This window comes from Pogona vitticeps, chromosome 3 (assembly GCF_051106095.1).
Source record: "Pogona vitticeps strain Pit_001003342236 chromosome 3, PviZW2.1, whole genome shotgun sequence".
Classification (NCBI taxonomy): Eukaryota; Metazoa; Chordata; class Lepidosauria; order Squamata; family Agamidae; genus Pogona; species Pogona vitticeps.
Window position 1 is genome coordinate 29,683,554 of NC_135785.1, and position 19,968 is coordinate 29,703,521.

Below are 19,968 nucleotides of genomic sequence, written 5' to 3' on the forward strand. Positions count from 1 at the left end.
ACTCACTCACTCATATTATTTCTCTTTCAAAGGGTTAAATCTGAGTAGCCTTTTTTTGGGGTGGTGGTGGAAACAAGGGAAGTTTTCAGATCCAGACTTCTAACAGCACAGCATCCAAAACCACAGATCTAATGGGCAGATAGATCAGTTCCAGCTGCACATCTATTCAATTTTTTATTTTTACCTTTCAAGTTTCTTCTATTCCTGATATGAAGGGGTATATGTTTGTATGTTTGGAAAATTCTTATAAATGAAAATCTCCTCCACCTCTAATATCGTCACTGCAGATGCATCTGTGTGCATGGGGCAAAGAGGAAACTTACATGGGCTTGCAAATATGCTTGTACAATTCTAAAATCTTATAAATCATGACCTTATCATTACAGGGCAATTCTCCTCAGGCCAGCCTGGCCTAAATTTCTCTTATTTATTTCCTGAATTTAGTTACCATTCTTGACAAGAATATTGAGTAGTTTGTGAATTTTCAAATGTGTAGTGATATGTAATCAGAACACAGATAATATTGTTTTTCCCCATCTGTAAAGGTTCTGGCCCTCTTCTTGTTGTCTTCAAAGTGAATCTCAGGATTTTATGAACCAAAATCTACTTGGGTAAGAAAATAAATTATCTAATAATCTGTCCCTGGATCCAACAGTAATGCTTACCAGGAGTTACTGAAGATTTGTCACTTTTGACTGTGTTCAATGGTGCAATTGCAATGGGATCTCATAAAACTTGCAGGTTCTGCTCAGTTTTCTTCTTAACTTTCTTCTTCTGGAAGGCTAAAAAAGAGGGATATTGCATTTTAAAGTATGGCAGAATATTAAAGTACTATGGGTGGCATCAATTATCCCATATTTGATTCTTCAGCATCACTGTGATGTATTTACATCCGATGCTAAAAAGAAAAAGAAGAATTGCCAGATTAAGCAAAATTTGTGCTGTGGTATTGTGCAAATTTTACTAATGATGCTGTAAGCCTTTAGAAATCATGGACTCAATCCTACTATGTCTTCTAGTACTTGTGGCCATTCCAGTTAAGTTCAATTAGAAAAGCATCAAGCCCTAAGTCACTAAATAACATTTTCCATGGTAATAATTAATAACACTAGTTTTGAAGTGAAAATAAATTAAGGGTTTACTCCTTTTTTGTAAAGCAACTTCCCAGAATTGCTTGTGGATTTACAATAAGTAAAATAATCATCTACACCATGTTCAGAGATGACAAGCTTTAAAAAAATCAGAGCATATCTAAGGCTTTTGACTGAGGGAGAAACTCAGGATGGATTAAAAAATATAAAAGGTAAGTATTATTGATTGGGGGAGGGCAAGAAAAATAATATGCAAATTGCCAAGATCAGAAGTCTTGGTGGATACATTTTTGAAAGAATACGCACAGTGGGAGGGGGTTTCTGAAATCAAATGTCTGAAACAAGTCTGTGAAGGGAAAGAGTAGTTTCTAAAATATGTATTTTGCCTTGTCTTGCAGATGGATAATGAATGCAAAGCTTCTTCCATGGGTTTAAATTCTGGATTGCTGACACAGGGAAACCAGTACATTTTTGTGACAAATAACAACATGTTGATCCTATGACAGATTCATAGAAAGTGATGATTCCTAGGGTTGGGTTTAATGTGGCTACAGCTGCAAATCGTTGATGCAGGTATTATCTTCACAATAACCTGCAAGAAGGTAATCCCACCGTGATTTTTGTGTCATAGACTCAGCATCCAGTGAAGGCACAAAGATGGTGGGGGATGAACACTCAAGCCAATGGCCCCCACCTTGAGGCTCCTAATAACTCAACCAGTGCTAATGCCATGAACCTGTAGATCCTGTGGAAGAATCCTCACAGACAACCTTCCTGAGGCCACTTTCATCCAAAAAACTGAACAAATCCCATTCTGCAGCTCTTTCCCTCCAGCACAGGAACACTGGGCAAAAGCCACTGAATAAAGGAGATCCATCTTCTCACTCAGGAGGCAGTTCTAGACAAATCTGAGCCACAGAACTACTGCAAAAACTAATCTAGTGTGCTAATGTTGCCAAGGAGTGGTGCTGATGTGGTGAGGACTTGGTGTATTAAGTATTTTCCTTTAATGTAGGAGAGAAAAAAAGTAGGCAATCAAAAATATAAACTTTTTAGAGTTTCTATTAAGAGGGTTACCTCATCTCATCCAGGGTATTTTGTTAAAGCACACAATCCTCTAGTCTGCTGCTAACAGTAATAAAGATGCACATGTTTATCCAGTGGCTAGATGAAAAAGTATTTCTGTTACAAAGGGAGTGAATTTCAGGGCCTTGGAGCAATTTCAATAGGTATCTGTAGCCAAGTGGTACAGATGTACTTTAATTCCATCTCTCTATCTCTGACTTAGCTTAAGGGTGGCAAACAAATGAAGATGGTACTTTCTCAAGAAATGGAAAATAAAATGTCACAGAAAAAATTATGAAGAGAAAGTATGGATCGTCTTGAATTGAGGGCTATGTTTGTCTGGTATTAGACCCAGTTTTGCTATAGAAACAGATTTAGTTCCAGTCGGACAGAAACTATAGTCTCTGATTACACGAGAATGGGTTACTTTGCCAAGAGCATTCTCCCTTTAAGTGACCCTTTGGCCTGTCAGCGAATTGCTCCAGCCTGACCCTGAAAAGAGTAGCCCTGCCACTGGACCATCAAATTCTAGTTTGGGCATAGATCAGGTTTTGGCTGGAGCACTATTGCCTGTACATCATGTGATTGCCAGGAAATAGCTTGCACCAGAACATGCCATAGACCATGGGTCGGGGAACAGGGGTAAATTACCCCAAGTGGGGTAAAAGTGAAAATCCTGGGGGTAATGAGCAGAGTGCTACCCCCTCCCTCCCTCCCACCCCCACCCTCTGCAGCCAAACTCAAATTGTAAACCACCTCGTCCTGTTACTTCCTTTCTTGCAGCAGGGGACTTCTAAATGCTCCGTTTGTTCAGAGATCGGGGAGATAAACTTTGCTAATAGGTTCCAGCTGGGGATTAGTCCCAGGCAATCAGCCAATCCGGGGCTTCTGAATGACTGCGAGCAAGCAGAAGGCGGGGAAAGGAGCAAGCAAGGGAAGGAGGGAAGAAAGAAAGGTGCGAGAGACCGAGGACTTCATCAGGCTTGTTTAAATGTATGTAATTGGAGAAAATGGAGGGAGGAAATGGAGGGAGGGAGGAAATGGAGGGAGGGAGGAAATGGAGTGTGTGTGTGTGTGTGTGTCTGTGTGAGAGACAGACAGACAGACTGACTGACTCAAAACTGAAAATGAACAGGCAGTCAAGAAAAAGAGAAACTGAATTAAGGCAGGGGGAGGGTGGCTTTTTAAGGTGCTGTCTGGGTTTATCATTGCTTTGCTTCCAAGAAGCAGGCATCTTTGAATTTTGTGGCTGCTGTCACCCTCTGCAGTGATCATGCAGCTCAAGAAAGTAAAATCTGTCACTGCCTCCATATTTTCCCCTTCTATTTGCCAGGAGGTGATGGGACCAGTGGCCAGGATCTTGGGGGTTTTTTTATGTTGAGCTTCAGAGCATTTTTTGCGTTCTCCTCTTTCATCCTCATTAAGAGGTTCTTTAAGTCCTCACTTTCTGCCATGCTTTTGCATAGTCAATGAAGCAGAAGTAGATGTTTTTCTGGAACTCTCTGGGTTTCTCCATAATCCAGCGTATGTTAGCAATTTGGTCTCTAGTTCCTCTGCCTCTTCGAAATCCAGCTTGTACTTCTGGGAGTTCTCGGTCCACTTTCTGCTGAAGCCTGCCTTGGAGGATTTTGAGCACAACCTTGCTAGCGTGTGAAATGAGTGCAATTGTACGGTAGTTGGAGCATTCTTTGGCACTGCCCTTTTTTGGGATTGGGATGTAGACTGATCTTTTCCAGTCCTCTGGCCACTGTTGAGTTTTCCATTGATGATGATAAAAAGTACACTGGTCCTTTGATACTGGGCTGTGGCACCAGGGTGGGTGACATGACCTTTAACCTGGTTTGTTCCTTTTCGCACACCACACATAGAATGATTAAAGTGGTAGGGAACCCACCCACCCCCAATTCTGTGTTGGCTGCCTCTAGCAAGCATGTCATTGCTAGCACCACTCTGGCAGCCACTAATGATTCTCTGCAAGCTAGCAAAAATTTAAGGCAACTTGCTAGGCACATTGGACACCTTACTACTCCCTATACCACTGGTTCTTAACCTTGGGTTACTTAGGAGTTTTGGACTGCAACTCCCAGAAGCCTTCACCACCAGCTGTGCTGGCTGAGGTTTCTGGGAGTTGCTGTTCAAAAGCATCTGAGTAACAAAGGTTAAGAACCACTGCCCTATACCACACCATGGCTGGAGTGCAATGTGTTCCAGCAAAAATAGTGCACATCTTTATCAAATTTGGTGCATCCTGCTAGTTCGGTACACAGCCTGTGTAGATTCAATAATATTTTTAATTCCTTCCTTTCTAATCAAGGGGGTAATGTCGGCATATATAAATTTTTTGGGGGGTAAAAGGTAAAAAAGTTCCCTGACCCCATAGATAGTCCAAAATGCGAGCCATAGATCCATGAGATGATACCCATAGTTTTCCCAGTAGATGATCTGTTCTAAGAACAGGATGAAGAGAATGCATCAGTTTTGGCACTGCTGAATTTCACAGAGAAATCTGAGAACCAGTCAGGTACAGTGGATACAATGATGGACCAGGACTCAGGAGACCTGGGTTCAAATCCTTGCTCAGCCATGGAAATTCAATGGGAGGAGGGTTGCATTAACTACTCCTTAAATGTCTCATATACTGTACCTTGAAAACCCTATCAGAGTAACTGTACGGCAGATACAACTAAACAGCATGTAATTCCCCAATTCAATTTTGCTTTTATTCTGATGTTTTGAGTAGTTGGACAATTGTGTTTTTATTTGCTTTAATATTGTTGAGCTTTATAAAATGAATTTAGGACAAAAAATATTTTAAATGATAAATTTGCACCATCCATATACTGTATAAATATGGACAGCCCAAAAATATTTGTCAAATTAATTATAAGCAGTTTCATACATTTAGTGGTGCACTATTGTGATGTGCCATGTAAAACTGTAACCATGGAAAATATAATACATCTTCTGGGCAAACATTTCTTCCTCTGGCCAACAGTTTTCTTTGCTAGGGGAAGTGCATGTCCTTCACTTTCTTTGTAGGAGAGGTGATACCTTTATTAGTTCATTAAAAAAAATCAAACAATCAGCAAGCTTTCATGGTTCAAGTCCATTTTTTCAGATCACTTTCTGTTTTATTGTGCTGCAGCCTTCATTTGTAACACAATTCATCATGTCAGTTAACTTTTACATTAGGAACTGCAAAGCCAACATATTGTACCTGATAGTTATTAAATTCAGTGCACTCTGATTTATGGTTTTTAGCATTCAACATTTGAAAAGAGACAAATAGAAGCTACCAGTTTATGTACTATTCTGAAATGCAAGACAAACCACTTTCCAAATAATAACTAGGTGTTGGATGCAACTATTGACTTATTAGAATTATACCATATTTTGTTGCAGGATGGTACAAAAAATACCCTCTGATTAAAAAAAAAATGAAACTACTGTGTGCAGATATTTTCTGAATAATAGTAGCATTAGCCCCTGCAACTGAAACACAGCTGTTGCTAATATGGCCATTTTTAGCATTGTTGAATTCTCAGTAGCAGATAATTTGGAGAGCACATTAAGCCAGTCCATTGAACAAAGAGGCAAATGTGGAAAAAATAGCTTCATGTTTTTAATAATATTTAGGTTTTTTTAAAAAAGTGGTATTGATAAAAGTTGGACTTTGATTTGTAATGACGAAGTCACTGATGAGCCCAGCTTTGGGCAGTGCGACATTCTTTGTCCCCCCCCCCCCCGTGGATGGCACGAGACCTTCAGGGTCTCATGAGACTTCTTTGAAAAGCGGGAGAATGCTTGGCTATATAAGCGGCCTCCCCTCTAACCGTCCTCTTCTTTTTCCAGCACCTGCCTGCCCACCCTATTCTAGTGTCAGTTTTTCTGGTCAACTTTTAGGGGCTGGACAGGAATTTTTGACCTTCATCCTCATTGGCTGTTGGATAGGGGGATTTTTTGCCTATCCCACACTGGTTAGGGTTGTTGGCATTTTTATGGTGGAAATCTGGTCACACTGGCAGGTAGTGCGGAAAAAACAGGTATTTCTCGGTGAGTCCCACTTTAAGATCAGATAAGCTAACAGAGCATCAGACCTCCCAGGGCTGCGGATCGTGAGATTACAGCACCTGGGTGGGAAAGATGCGCTGGGCCACTTCCGGACCAACAGTCATCAAGTAAAGATGGATCGAGGTCTGGGGGAGTTTCTTAGCAGCCAGCCGGGTTCCTGCTGTCCTTAAGACAACAGGAATCTGGGGCCAAAGACTCGCTCATATGATTACTGATTTATCTGTTTCCGCACTACAGCAACCCCCCCCCCTTTGTCAAACGATTGGCAAAATTCTTGAATTATAATCAATAAAGTGTGGTCCGTGTTTTAATCCATATCATTGTCTCGTGTCTTTATTCTGAGGTTGATGGGCAAAGTACACTTAAAAAACAAAATGTTTACCCATTCCAAGTGGCTCATCCTGATTCAACTGATTTTAAGCTTTATGTTTTATTGTTTTGTGATAGATGTTGGCATGACTAGTTATTTCTCATGAATTTTCATCTGTAGAACATGTCTTGTGAAGACTGAGCACAAAATGAGAATTAGGGTCAACATGTTTTGAATCCACCCACTTTCCAAAGACTGGGCACTTACCTGGATCAGATCAGCTGAGTCACACAACTCAGTATGCAAGTAATTTCTGCAGAGATGTTTCTGCTGAGGGCTTCTGTTGAGCAGTTCAAACTCAGGGCACATAAAAGGCAGCCTCTCAGACTTTTTGGCCCTAAGCCATTTAGAGCTTTTGAGATCAAAATGAGTACCTTCAGCTGAGCTCAAAAGCAAACTGCAGGACAATATAGGTCAGTGGTGTCGAACTGTGGCCCTCCAGATGTTCTTGGACTTCAACTCCCAGAAGCCTTCACCACCACCTCTGCTGGCCAGGATTTCTGGGAGTTGAAGGCCAAGAACATCTGGAGGGCCACAGTTCGACACCACTGATATAGGTGGTTTGAAACAGGTCTCATAGGATCTCTAAAGCAGTGGTCCCAAACCTTGGGCCTGCAGGTGTTCTTGGACTTCAACTCCCAGAAATCCTGGCCAGCAGAGTTGGTGGTGAAGCCATCTGGGAGTTGTAGTCCAAGAACATCTGGAGGCCCAAGGTTGGGGACCACTGCTCTAAAGCATACATCAGACAACAGCATGGCCACTGCATTTTCCAGTAGATGTAGCTTCTGAACACTTTTGCAGCCCCACATAGAGCATGCCACAGTATTTTAACATGGAGGTATTTTAAAGCATGCATCACTATGGCCAAATTATCATCGGCTGGGAAGTCGTACAACTGACATCATTAAATCTACTCTTGGCCACGGTAGCCACCTGCCTTTCCATTACAATGCTGGGTCCAAAAGATCCACTAAACTACAAGACCTTTGTGGGAATACAGTTAAATCCAGAAAGCTGGTAATACTAATCCTAGACTGGTGTTTTTGCTGAGCAACAGGTGTTTTTTTGTCAGAATCTCTGTCTTGTCTGGATTATGCTTCAGTTTGCTCATCCACACCCATTACTTGACAAATATCTGGCAAAGCAAAGTTTGAGAACATCTACTTTAAAGGTTGTAGAAGATACTGTGTTGCTGCAACACTTTGTTTTCCAAGACAGAGGAGTATCTGGGAGGCTGTGGAGGAAACTCAGTGACTCCAGAATCTACCACCAGAGGCAGCAGGATTACTCTGCCTTGTGTTGAGCTATCCATGGAACCCATCTTTGGTGGCCCAGTGAGAATACACTGTGATTCATTGTTTCCAAAGTCTTGCAGCCAATTTGCATTACTGAGTAAGGACTGGCCAAGATCTCCCCTAAAAGAAAAAAAAAGTGCTACTAACATTAGAATGTCAGAAAGACCAAACTATTTATACCTTTTTGTGTACCATTTTTCACCTGCAGGAATCCCAATTAGGTGGAATTACCACCACAATTAAGCAGCAGTCCTTGCCATTAAGTATCATTAGGCTTAATTTGGTTCCCTGGGAAATGTCCTGTTTAAAATGAATTTCATAATTGAATACTTGCAATAAATGTGTTAACTCACATTTGGAATTCTTTATGTGTCATAGGTGTTCTGACCATTTGTTCAAAACTGACAGAGCTTTGTGCTCTGGCCTCCTGCTCTAGCAGAGAAGGTTATCCATAAGAAAAAAAACTGTCCCTCATTTCCTCAGAACACTATGCTGCATGCTTGATTAATTATATATACATAGTTCCTTCTTTTAGGTCCAATGTTAATAGTTCAGAAAACACAGTACAACCTATCAGTGATGCATTAAACCCCAAACAAGTGTGCTACATATAAAAAGAATAATTGTCTTGACTTTCTTGATCTTGTACATGCAGGATAATAACTTGAGTTAGAAAGAGCAGCCTTTTTTTTTTAAAGGAAAATCATCCTACCCAACCATGCCCATTGTGGTATTGTGCATGAATAAGAACCCCCCATGGAAGAGAGATAAAGAAATTGTGGGAATTGTTTCTGAGACAGTTGTGAAACACTCTGCCATGAGCTATATAACTACACAGCACCATCTGCAGTTGGCAGCCATGAAATGTGTAACATAAGGAAATGTACAGCATGCATAATTGTAATGGCCAAAGCCTTTTGCAGGCTTAGATGAAAGTGGTGTACTCTCATGAGACCAGATGATAATGTGAATTCACAATGAATGCTACATTGCCTCTCAAACACTCTGCAGTCTTGCTTGTGACTGTTCTGGAATTTGTTTAGCTAATGTGTTCCTTCCAATAGCCCATCATACATTTACCAATACTACCTCATATTTCTGAATCTCTCCCCCCCCCCGCCCCTGATTCTTGTGACGGAGTTGTCTTGAGCTAGGTATGACAAATGCATTAACTCTATTAGAGGAGCAAAGTAGCAGAAGATGAAACACTAGTGTAAATGGAAGGTCCGTGCAGACAGAAAACTGTGGTGGGCCAGTTGCACACTAAAATTACCATTAAGGGTTTATTGGGCCCATTTGAATAATCAGAACAAGTTAAGAAGCTTCTGAGCTCCCTCTGTGCAACCTACACCTCAAGTTCATATATAAACATATAGTACAGAGCCTGACATAGTGGTGCTGCAGGTTAAACCACGGAAGCCTCTGTGCTTAAGGTCTGTAGATCTTCAGCTGTAAGACTGAATCCACGTGACGGAGTGAGCGCCCGTTGCTTGTCTCAGCTCCCGCCAACGTAGTGGTTCGAAATCATGTAAATGCGAGTAGATAAATAGGGACCACCTCAGTGGAAGGTAACAGCGTTCTGTGTCTAAGCCGCACTGGCCATGTGACCATGGAAGATTGTCTTCAGACAAACACTGGCTCTATGGCTTGGAAACAGGGATGTGCACCACCCCCTAGAGTCGAACACAACTGGACAAAAAATTGTCAAGGGGAACCTTTAACTTTACCTTACAGAGCCTGACATTGCTTCAGAGATACCCTCCCTGAAAGAGTGGCTATTTTTATCTGGGTTAGGGAATGACAACATATGAAACAAGAAGAGTGACTGCAGAAGGATTCAGAGGGATGTACAGATTTGTATAGAACTGAGCTAGCTGGATGGCTCAGTAGTTTAGCTGCCTGGCTGTGGAGCCAGTGGTTGGGAGTTTGATTTCTCCACTATGCCACCTGCCCATAAAGCCAGCTGGTGTGGCCTTGGCCAAGCTACACAGTCCCAGAATGTCCCCAGAAGAAGGGAATGGTAAACTACTTCTGAGCATTCTTTACCTGGAAAACCCATAAGGCAGAATTGACATGATAGCACATGATCATTATTAATATATCTGGATCTGGAGGTGGGAATAATGTAAGAATCTAGCAACATGTAAGATCTTGTGTGAGGCCTAGATAATTAGGCAAGGTGAAATCCAAGCATTGCTGATATGAATAGAAGCTCAGTTTCACTACTTTTCATAGAAAATTAAAAATATTTAGTCTAGATCCTTCTTGTTTAAAGGAAAAAAAACAACTTTTACTTACCCCACATGCTTGTTTTTGTTCTTTTTATATAGTGTGGAGCTACATTTCCACATGTCTATCTTCTCAATGTTTTCTACATGTCTATCTGGTACTATCAAAAAATCCCAGAGAGAGAACCACTGTTCATTCTCGGAGACTTTAATGCTAGAGTTGGTGCTGATCACAATTCTTGACCCACTTATCTAGGCTGTTTTAGCATTGGGAAGATGAATGAAAATGGCCAATGTTTGCTGGAGTTTTGCTATTATTATAGTCTTTGTGTCAGCAACATGTTCTTTAATATGAAGCTTCAACACAGAGTGTCCTGGAGACATCCAAGATCGAAGCATTGGCATCAGCTTGATTTCATCCTCACTAGATGCTCTAGCCTATCTATTATTATTTTCGCACACAGTTATCAGGGCACTGATTGCGATACTGATCACTCCCTGGTATGTAGCAGAGTAAAACTGTGAATAAAGAGATTGTGTCACACAAAAAAGGAAGGAAGACCACATATTGACATCAGCAAGACTCACGATCAGAGAAAAGTGAAGTAATTTGCCCAAGTGCTTGAGGAAACCCTTCCAGGCCCAGCTGATGCAAATACACCTGAACAATAGGAACATTTGAAGAAAGTTGTTTATAACACTGCCTTGTCCACATTTGGGAAGAAGATCAAAAAGACAGCAGACTGCTTTGAAGCCCATTTGGAGGAATTGATGCCAGCCATTGAGGAAAAGAGGAGTGCGCTAGCAGCATAGAAAGCCTGTCCTTGTGAATACAACTTGCAGGCTTTTCGAGCTGCTTATAGCAAAGTCCAACAGGCTGCCAGGAGTTGTTCTAATGACTATTGACTTCAGCTCTGCTTTCAAATACAGATAGGAGTACACACTGGTAACATCAAGGGAATGTATGACGGTATCAAGCAGGCTTTAGGTCCAATACAAAAGAAATCTGCTCCTTTGAAGTCTGCTATAGGACTGAGCACAGCAGATGGAACGCTGGGTGCAGCACTACTCTGAGCTGTATGCCAGAGAGAATGTAGTAACCAAAGAGGCACTAAATAACATTGAACGCCTGCCTGTCTTGGAAGAGTTGGGCAGCAAACTAACTTTAGCAGAAATAAAAGTGGTTGTGGATTCCCTTGCCTCCAGCAAGGCACCTGGGAAGGATAACATCCCTGCTGAAGTGCTGTAAAGAGATCATCACTACTGAGCTGTATGAAATCTTTTGCCTTTGCTGGAGGGAAGGTGGAATATCACAGGACATGAAGGATGCAAACATTGTCACATTGTATAATAATAAAGGAGACAGGGGCGACTGCAATAACTACCACGGCATCACTCTTCTCAGCGTTGTAGGGAAGCTGCTTGCCTGTGTTGTGCTAAAGAGACTCCAGGTGCTTGCAGATATAGTCCATCCAGAAATCACAGTGTGGATTTCAAGCTAATAGATCCACCACTGACATGGTAGTTTTCCTCAGACAGTTGCAGGAGAAATGAAGGGAATGACAGCCACTCTTTGTGGCCTTCATAGATCTTACAAAGGCCTTTGATTTGGTTAGCAGGGACGGCCTTTTTAAAATACTTCCCAAGATTGGATGTCCACTTCAGCTCCTTAACATCATGAAGTCCTTTCATGAGGAAATGAAGGGCACTGTGGTTTTTGATGACTCAACATCAGATCTCCTTGACATCCACAGCAGAGTGAAACAGGGCTGTGTCCTCATGCTGACCCTGTTTGGGATCTTTTTTGCTGTCATGCTGAAGCAGGCCTTTAGAACTGCAACGGAAGGTGTCTACCTCCTGACCAGATCAGATGGAAAGCTATTTAATCTCTGTAGATTGAGAGCAAAGACCAGAGTCCAGCTGAAATGCATGCAGGACTCCCTCTTCACCAATGATGCAGCTGTTGTTGCCCATTCTACTGAAGAGCTCCAACAACTCATGAATTGTTTTAGCAAGACCTGGCAAGCTACACAATCAGCCTGAAGGAAACACAAGTCATGGGCTAGGGCATGGACTCACCACCCTCTATTACCATCTCCTCACGAGAATTGGAGGTTGTTTATGACTTTGTGTACCTTGGCTCAATGATCTCTGACACTCTCGACCTTGATTTTGAGCTAGGTAAACATACTGGTTCCAAATAGAGTAGTCCTAGAATGAGCTGGAATTTTTAGCATGTATACATTACTGAAAAAGCAACGTCTACGTTGGCTTGGGCATGTTTTGAGAATGGCTGATGGTCAAATTCCAAAAGATCTCCTGTATGGAGAATTAGTGCAGGGAAAGTGTGCCAGAGGGAGACCACAGTTGTGATACAAGGATATCTGCAAGCAGGATCTGAAGGCCTTAGGAATGGACCTCAACAGATGGGAAAACTTGACATCTGAGCGTTCTCCCTGAAGGCAGGCGGTGCATCATGGCCTCTCCCATTTTGAAGAAACACGTGTCCAGCAGGCCAAGTCTAAGAGGCAATCCCAAAACCAGCAAAAACAGGGAGCAAGGCAGGGGACAGATTGTATTTTTCTTCAGTGTGGAAGGAATTGCACTCTCAAATTGGCCTTCTCAGCCACACTAGATGCTGTTCCCTCTATTCAGAGCATGTTACCATAGTCTCTCAAGACTAAAGGATGCCTAATCTGAATCTGACACTAACAAAGTTCAATGTGTCAGTCGATGAAAGACTGCCATATTTTTCCAGAGCTTGGAAATGTTACTTTCTGGGGACTCAACTTTTAGTTGCAATTCAGAAATGGATCATCTTCAAGTTGTGGTTGTCTCTGTATATGATAGACCTGTTCATGTTTTATGTACCCATGGTGAACAACACAGTGTTCTTAACTTTGCCTGCAAAGCTGCACTCACCTTCCATCTCAGCCATCATAGTCCCCATGAACAGTTTAACCTCTCTTTTCTTTTCTTCTGTGCTCATAAAGGCTTTTCACATGATTTGGATCCTTTGTTATGCAGGATCTTAAATTGCTCAATGTCTCCATAATCATAGGATACTGGCCAATCATGGATTGAGGCCCTTGTCCTCACTCACACTGATGTAGCAGATTCTCCCCCCTCCCACACACGTCAGATGTTATACAGAAAACATCAATGTGGAGACAGATGTGGTATGACTCTGACAGTCCCGGCAACTGATGAACATCCCTGGTACTATCACACTTCAGGCTGATTAAACACCTCTGTTATCTCAATTTAAATATTGATCTCCTTGGTATAACAACTATACAGAAATAGTTTTGAACTTTTTCTGTTTATCCTCCTTATACTATGTTTTCTAGTCTGATGAAGAGTTCAGAAGTACTCAGAATATAAGATAATATTCATGTGCCACCAAGCCGTTTCTGACCTATGATAATCCTTTTCAAAGTTTTCCAGCTACAGAATACTCAGAAGTGGTTTACCATTGCTGTCTTCTGGGGGCATCATAGGACTATGTAGTTTACCCAAGACCAGAAAGGATGGCTCTACTCATGGAAGGCACAGTGAGGGATCAAATTCTCAACTTCTGGCTATGCAGCTGGATATCTAAACCACTGAACTATCTAGCCAGCCATAATCATGTGCTGTCAAGTCAATTCTGACTTACAGTGACCCTTTCCAGGGGCTTCTAGGTAGAAAACACATAGAAGTAGTTTACTATTCCCTTCTTCTGGGGGCATCCTGGGACTGTGCAGCTTGCCCAAGGCCACAGAGGCTGGCTCTCCTCCCTGGAGGCACAGTGGGGAATCAAACTCCCGCTCTGCAGCCAGGTACCTAAACCTGAGCTATCCAGCCGCATCCCATGATTTCTCAGATTCCAGTCTGATGAAATCATCAGAAGGACTCAAAAGTTCATCTTTCCCTCACTTTTCCCCTCTCTTTTTCATTCTGATGATGCCACATGACATAACAAAAATAAATAAATGCAAAAGCAACTTTTAAGAGTAAAAACCGAAAAGATTGTCGTTTAAACATACTGATCTCTTGTGCAAAGTTCTGATACAGACAAATAAATAAAGACTACAAATTATCATTATCTTTATACTACGTAGGTCAAACCTGGTAACATACATAAAACTACACCTTTTTTGATGTGGCTTAGGGTCCATTTAAGGTATTATATGAATTCAGTTTTTGATCCTGTTCGCATGAGTAACGTGAATGTAGGGCTAATGCTGATGTTACACCTGACACTTGAATCATCTGAAAAGTGTAAGTCTGAAAAAGAAAACTTGTCTGCAGTTGCCATTTGATGTCCTACGTGAGGGGGAAAAAATCTTCTGTAGCTCAAATGGGCTTATTTAAAACCAGAGCTTTTGATGTTCTAATGTGCAGTCTAAATTCAGCAATCCCCCCTCCCTTATCCAAAGAAGAGCCTCTTAAATTAGTAATAAACATAACAATGAAAATAACTGCCATGAAGAACATGACTTATATCACACTTAATGTTGCAATCAATGTCGGAAATGCAAGTTAAGCTAAATGAATTTAATTTGTGTTTGCATGCAGGATGTTTAAACATGTTGTTATTTCTGGCACTAGGTCCGGTGTCTCTGAAATAGGAACATCTAAGAACTTCAAAGGAATTGGAAATTCTATGCTCCTTAGCAGCTCTTTGGAGTTGTTTTTATGAACTGTTTTCTGGATTTTGTACATGCACGTGACCATATTCCACTCTTGCTATTTTGGTTTCTTTCTTCTGTCACACCACTCTGTATGAAAGCTATGATCTCCTAAATATATTCCACATTTAAGAATTCATTAGAAATGTACACACGCACACACAGAGGCAGTGTGTGTGATGTTTTATTTCATTTGACTATGGCTAACTTGGACACAGAGAAAGAAAACTTCCCTCCATTTGACTCCAACTGTATTTCCAGATGTTAGGGTCAAAGGTTGTAGATAAAAGTATCAGGTTTTGGCCTACACTAACTGGAATCCAGGACCAAATGTCTGAGTCCTTCTCTGGAGGGGGTTCCCTTTGTACTGATTCAGTTTCCTGCTTTAGCCCTTCCCAGTAAGAGGTCCCATTCCAGGCTGTTGAATTATATTACTTCACATCCACCAGTTGAAAAATACTTCTACCAGCTGTACTTTTAAACACCTTCATTTTTGGAATGCCATTAATTTTTCTTTTCTTAGTGGAACTGTATTGATATGTTGCTCAGGTACGCATAATCCGACATGAAGCATTTCTATTCCAGGGCAACAAAGCTTGCAGTTAAAAACAAGCACAATTGCTAAGATGCTTTGAGTGGAAAGAAGTGATTAAAAACAAGCAACACGCTTTAGCTGTGTGTCCACACTTGCTGAACTGAATTAGGAACTTGAAACATCTGAGAATATCAACCAGTGGCTCAGTATAAAGGGGCACAGTAGACTGAGGAATATTAACTGTAGAATTATGTTGTTCACATAATTGTATCCACCTAAATAATTGAAATAGTTACAAAGCACCCATATACTATTTCTTTATGTCTAAGAGCAAAATACCAAGTGACTGTAGCATAGAACAGCCTGCAAAGGGCAATACAGAGGCAGAGGAAGAATGACAGAAAACACTTGATTATTGGCTCCAGGTAATGTTAATATTCCTAAGCAACTCAGTTTGTTCGCTGAGGAATTTGTTGAAGTATTCTGTACTCCCTGGCCTCTTATAAAGAAAGGACCTTGGACTGATTTTAAAACTGATGTTTTGAACTTTTTTTAAAATTTGAAGCATATAATTCTGTCAATGCGCTTCAACAATGTTTCCGTATATCACATGGAAACATTTATATCAGGATAAAAATTGCATGTATATTTTACAAGATTTATATGCCCTGCACCAGATCACAACTGACCCTAGTTGAATACAATTAATCAGTGGAGAATTTACATAGATTTTTCCAGTCAAAAACAAGGCTATCTTTCATAGGCTAACTTCCATGTACTCTGTGGAAGAAGAAATCTTATGCAGGGGTTAGTTCACATGTATTATTTATTATTTATTTATTTGAAATATTTTACCCCACTTCCCCCCCCCAAAAAAAGGACCCAAGGCGACTTATATCATTAAAAAAATACAATATTTGAATGAAGAGACACCAACGATAGATGAGCTATTAAAGAAGCTATGGGATATTACAGAACTAGACATGCACTACAGGATTAACCAAGAGACTTTATAAAGCAAAGCTGATTGGGCCCAGAAAAAGATAGGAACTTAGGGGAAAAATTAGTTTATAGTGAACCAGTGTTCACCAGAATCCTTTGAAGATACTCAGATGACCAGACAATGGTGAAATCTCTGATCCACAGGGGAAGGATGGATGTTTAGTTGTAATGTTTTTTGTTTATTATTGTTAGATTTTTAGGGTTTTTAAGTTTCTGTGTTTAGGTATGACCTAGTATAAAGATTAATAATAATAATAATAATAATAATAATAATAATAATAATAATAATAATAATAATAATAATAATAATAATAATAATAATAATAATAATAATAATAATAATAATAATAATAATAATAATAATAATAATAATAATAATAATAATAGAAAGCTAAAAACATGCCAGTGGTTCTCTTGAAAGGTCTTAGGAACATCTGGAGTTTCACAAGCATTGCAGCCCAATGGAGTCCACTGGAGGCAGAGATGGCATCAACAGTTTGGTGCTCAGCTACAAAAATATTGGTAATGGGCAAGGTTGATTGTGGAGTGCTTTGATTGGATGGATCCAAAAATGAACTTTTGTCTAATCTATCCCCAAAAGAGTTTTGCAACATGGGTTCAGTGAAACTGTAGCAATACTTCCAATTTCTACGTTAGGACCATCTCAGAACGGAAAATGTCATCCGGATTTCCTTGTGTATTCATATATCTGTTATTGAAATGATGTAATCCGGAATGATAGTGACTGGAAGCAAGATGAAGAACCCATTGAATATGACATCAATATTCACCCTGAATCAACTTCTGAGTCCCAAATATGGCATTCTTGACCACAGCACTTGCTGTTACATGTGGGTTAGAGAAGACCACGGCATGGGAAGGAAAACGTTTTCTTGCATGGTTGGCCCTTGGCACATGAGATCATAGGAGTTAATGCTTACGATCTTGTGAGTTAATGAGTGAATTTTTGAGCAATCAGCATCCACATACCTGCTCTTTAGTTCCCTAATTTCCTGTGTATATTATTATAAACAACATATTCACAGCAGCCAGCAGATGCATTAAGAAACAGAAAGGAATGACAAAGTGTCACCCATTCGTTGACAACAAAAGTGCTTTTAAAAATTGGGGTATGTAGCCCAAGAGATGCATAGCAGGCAGTGTTTTGTTTCGGGTTTTTTTCCTGTGGAAAAATAGCCCACTTTCCTCAGTATGATTATAAAATGAGAATGCATGCATGTGCACACATGCACAGTTACTCAGAAGAGCATTATAAGCAGCAAATTCTGATGTAAATTAATAATCCATTGACTAGAATCTTAAATTGCTTTTTAACCACATTTAAAAAAGATCTCCACAGGTTGTAGCTATATTTACAATTTACCACCAACCAGTATACAATGTACAGTAATAGAGAAGAAGTTAAAGGGAAAAATGCACTGCTAAGTTTGAGGCACATTTGCTGAGTCTGGAAAGGCTCAATATTCTAAATCTGCAGTTTGCTTATGAAATTCAGGTTTTCAAGAAAACCTCTGGTTTATGAATGTGGAATATTGTGCTTTTGTATCCATGATTCAGAATGCCAGGAAATGGCCCAATATTACTGTACAATATTGTGCCCGCATTGCCAACAGGAAAAAGGATGCCAGGCTTTAACAACATCTGCATCAGCAGTCAAGACAGTCTGCAGAATACCCTCTTGTGCTCACTACCATTCACAAAATGACACCACACAAGGGAAAATCCTAGACGCTGACTCAGTTTTTGAGAATTAGTGTTTCAGCCCCTGCAGCCTGAATTCTTTACAAATTTAAAAAAAGTGGTGTGGTCAACTACTGTATTATCTTTCAATATAAGCATTCTCTTTCAAGATTGGTCTTTTCAATATATGCTATGTATTTTAATTCTAGAGAACTAGAGGTGACACCCAGTGAGTTGTGGTCGATAGAGTGACAGACTAGGACCCAGGAGGTTGGGCTGAAATCCCCACTCAGCCATGGAAGTTGAACAAAATGCTACTAGTGTGGATACAAGGTGGAACATCATCATATGGTAAAAGTTACAGGACAGTTTTTTTTAAAAAATGTCACTGTTAAAAAAATACACATTAGAAGACCAATCAAATTGCCTTCTTTTAATGCCAGTGAATATTACAAATACCTGATGCTGTTGTCACCCTAGATAGTGATTTTGTTCTAGATTTTCTAGAAGAAAACTGTTAGAGAAATATGGCAATGGAATAAATTACTTTGAGAAATGGCGAGCACTCTCGCTGGAGGCATTCAAGAGAAAATTGGACAACCGTCTGTCAGATCTGTTTTGATTTGGATTCCTGCACTGAGCAGGGTTTTTGGACTCAATGGTCTTATAGGCCCCTTCCAACTTATTCTATGATTTAATGATTCTATTATCTGGATAATAATAATCACCCTAGTTCATTATCTGTGTGTTCTTATGCAAAACCAGGTTGAGAAATGTGTGACCAGAGCCCAGCAAATAATAGATGCAGATTTAGTGTACAGCTATGCACTCATCTACCTCCTCATTTTTCTTGTGATAAACTTCAATGAACATTTCCATCTCTTGGACTTCACTCTGCAGATTATTGACCCATGTAAAACTAGCTTCTTGGATGCATCACTTTGTCTGTGGGGATCTCTGCATTGCAAGTGACATATATTAACGTAATAGCCAACACCCAGTTGTCATCCCAAATATTTCATACACTTCAACATTCTGAACAGTCCAGCCAGCTTTAGCTGATACCACCTAAAATCCAATAGTAAGCTGTAACTACAATAGATAATTCAACCCATAGTACGTATTTGCATGGGTATTGAATCAGTATGACAATGGAACCAATTACTTTGGGAGGTGGTGAGTGCTCCAATGCTGGAGGCATTTAAGAGAAAATTAGACAATTGTCTGTCAGATATACTTTGATTTGAATTCCTGCATTGAGCAAGGGGTTGGACTCGATAGCCTTGCAGGCTCCTTCCAACTCCATTATTCTATCATTCTATGATTCTATGAATCATCAAATCCCTGCTGATTCAATAGGCCTATAGAAATTGTGTTTTGCTACTGGATTTTACCCACTATGATTCATTACTTCAAAACTGGCATTGAAAATTTTTTTCTTATACTTCTAATGCAGCATAATTCAACAACTGCCAGATGCAAATTAATGCCTGGACTGTGTTTTGAAGGGGGAGGAGAGAGGCAGGCTATGAAAATTCTGTTGTATTACGAGGCAGTAGCACCTAAAAGAAATTCAGAACTTCATCGTGCTGTTGAAATTCGACGGGTATAAGCAAAATTACTTCGTTTGCAAGATTGGTCTGTCTCAGATTAGATGATTACATTTGAAGTGAGAGTTTGAAGAGCTGTATTATCATATTTTGATAATTCCTACAGAAGAATGAATATAAAAAAATGCTTTAAAACAAATACATACTTAAAAATTTGGCAGGTGACTCCTTCTTAGTTAACACTTCACAGAAATTACTTGTACGTACTTGACAACAGCATACATTTTTCATAACGCAGATTCCTGTGTTCTCTTGCAAAATATAAAGGAACAACAGCAAAAGGGATGGTGACAAAAATGACATGTTGGCACACTCACAGAACTTTTT

The 19,968-nt window shown here is 40.2% G+C and overlaps 1 long non-coding RNA gene across 1 annotated transcript in view; it reads right to left on the reverse strand.

Annotated features, from left to right (window-relative positions):
* Positions 1-19,968, reverse strand: part of LOC110073027 (uncharacterized) — a 58,619-nt gene that overhangs the window by 16,336 nt on the left and 22,315 nt on the right. Inside the window, exon 4 of the long non-coding RNA XR_013542962.1 lies at positions 666-782. This is a non-coding gene — a long non-coding RNA (uncharacterized LOC110073027). The remainder of the gene's footprint in view (positions 1-665; positions 783-19,968) is intronic.